This window comes from Dendropsophus ebraccatus, chromosome 3 (assembly GCF_027789765.1).
Source record: "Dendropsophus ebraccatus isolate aDenEbr1 chromosome 3, aDenEbr1.pat, whole genome shotgun sequence".
NCBI lineage: Eukaryota > Metazoa > Chordata > Amphibia > Anura > Hylidae > Dendropsophus > Dendropsophus ebraccatus.
The window spans coordinates 8,534,771-8,537,275 of record NC_091456.1 but is presented as its reverse complement, the minus strand read 5'-3'; the positions used below and the strand labels follow the sequence as shown (position 1 = coordinate 8,537,275).

At 41.4% G+C, this 2,505-nt stretch overlaps 1 long non-coding RNA gene across 1 annotated transcript; it reads left to right on the top strand.

Moving 5' to 3' along the window:
• Positions 1-1,149: 1,149 nt before the first annotated feature.
• On the top strand, positions 1,150-1,767 carry LOC138786924 (uncharacterized). The gene is made up of 2 exons (XR_011362255.1): positions 1,150-1,330; positions 1,421-1,767. It is a non-coding gene; the product is annotated as an uncharacterized lncRNA (long non-coding RNA).
• Positions 1,768-2,505: the final 738 nt, after the last annotated feature.

The following is a 2,505-nucleotide window of genomic DNA, read 5'->3' as shown; positions in this document are numbered from 1 at the left end:
AGCTGTTATATAGCTGCCTTCAGGAGACTGGACCTGGATACAGTAAGTATAGCTGTTATATAGCAGCCTTCAGGAGACTGGACCTGGATGCAGTAAGTATAGCTGTTATATAGCAGCCTTCGGGAGACTGGACCTGGATACAGTAAGTATAGCTGTTATATAGCAGCCTTGAGGAGACAACCTGGATACAGTAAGTATAGCTGTTATATAGCAGCCTTCAGGAGACTGGACCTGGATACAGTAAGTATAGCTGTTATATAGCTGCCTTCAGGAGACTAGACCTGGATACAGTAAGTATAGCTATTATATAGCTGCCTTCAGGAGACTGGACCTGGATACAGTAAGTATAGCTGTTATATAGCAGCCTTCAGGAGACTGGACCTGGATACAGTAAGTATAGCTGTTATATAGCTGCCTTCAGGAGACTGGACCTGGATACAGTAAGTATAGCTGTTATATAGCTGCCTTCAGGAGACTGGACCTGGATACAGTAAGTATAACTGTTATATAGCTGCCTTCAGGAGACTGGACCTGGATACAGTAAGTATAACTGTTATATAGCTGCCTTCAGGAGACTGGACCTGGATACAGTAAGTATAACTGTTATATAGCAGCCTTCAGGTGACTGGACCTGGATACAGTAAGTATAGCTGTTATATAGCTGCCTTCAGGTGACTGGACCTGGATACAGTAAGTATAACTGTTATATAGCTGCCTTCAGGAGACTGGACCTGGATACAGTAAGTATAACTGTTATATAGCATGGAACTAAATAATAATTAATGTAACATCTCTTGATGAATTACATTTTGAAATTAGGGAACAAGGAAACTTTAAAAGAATATTTTAAAGATTTTTTTCCTCACAGAACAGTATATCAACCTGCGTAGCTCCTCCTGCTCTGCAGCATGATGCATACTTATTATGATGATTATACCTGAATAGGATACCAGTTATGCATCTTTGTAAAAATATTAAACTTGACCTTTTCCACAAGTTTAAGCTTGTTAGTTGAGATGAGATTACCCCTTCAAGGACGCCTCTAAATTCCTACAGAGGTTTTTTTTTTTTTTTCTCCTGTTGAATTCCTGAAAAACTGGCATGCTGAAGCTACTGAGGGATTCTCCCCTTTTAGCAGGATAGAGGGATTTATTGGCTTATAACTAGTTTATCACAGTCATTTGTGTAGGGAAGACAGTCTGTTCTAGATTTCTGATACAGGAAAGTGTCAGTATGCCGCAGTTATAAAGCGACTGACTCAAACAACACCGGATTGTAAGAAGATCCGAGAATTTGCAGAGCTGAAAAGGTTAAGAAAATGAAATTCGAGGTAACGTCCTGGACTACTTAATGCTGCTTGAACATGTATGTGAGATGACTGACTATTAGTGTTTGAAATGATCTATTTTCATTAGCACAGCTGGATGTTATACTGCGGCCTGCCAAGAAAATCTCTCAGAAATGTGTGCGGTTACTTCCTCTTCCGATTACAATTTTACAGCCAAAACCAACAAGAATTCAAAATGAAAAAAGTGACTAAAGACAAGAAGACATGGTGTCTTGTGAAATGTGCGCAGACTGATGACTTTTACATTCTATCAGCAATAGCTGCTGCTGCCTCCTGCCCGACCAAGCCGGCGATCATGGATGAATAATCGCACCACGATCCGCTTTCATGTAAAAGAAAAAATCCAAACAGTAATAATTCGCTATTTGTGCCACATTTTTCTATTAAAGTAGCTATATGAGAGCTTGTTTTTTTTATAAGACGTTATATTTTTTTTTGTGTGTGTGTGTGTGTGGGGGGGGGGGGGGGGGTTGGGGGCATCAATGAATGAAAAAAAACTAAAACGATAAAAAAATATCCGACTGTTTACTGTGGAAAATGTGCATTCAGTTAACTGTATTCCTACAGGTCAGTATAAATGCAGATTTTATTATTACTACCGTGCATCTCCGACAATAACAATAACTTTTTTTTCTTGGAAAAAAAGGGGTAGGGTTTATTTTCCGCAGAAACACAGTATGTCCATACACTGTAGCGCCACTCTATATGGTGGTTAGCCGTCATACTGTATGTCCTACTGTTAGTCTTCTATACTGTATACCTCCCCCCTCTGTAGTTGTTCCCCCATACTGTATACCTCCCTCCCCCTCTGTAGTTGTTCCCCCCATACTGTATACCTCCCTCCCCCTCTGTAGTTGTTCCCCCCATACTGTATACCTCCCCCCTCTGTAGTTGTTCCCCCCATACTGTATACCTCCCCCCTCTGTAGTTGTTCCCCCCATACTGTATACCTCCCCCCCTTCTTTAGTTGTTTCCACATATTGTATACCTCCCTCCCCCTCTGTAGTTGTTCCCCCATACTATATACCTCCCTCCCCCTTCTGTAGTTGTTTCCACATATTGTATACCTCCCTCCTGTGTAGTTTTCCCCCTCATACTGTATACCTCCCTCCCCCTCTGTAGCTGTTCCCCCCATACTGTATACCTCCTCCCCTCTG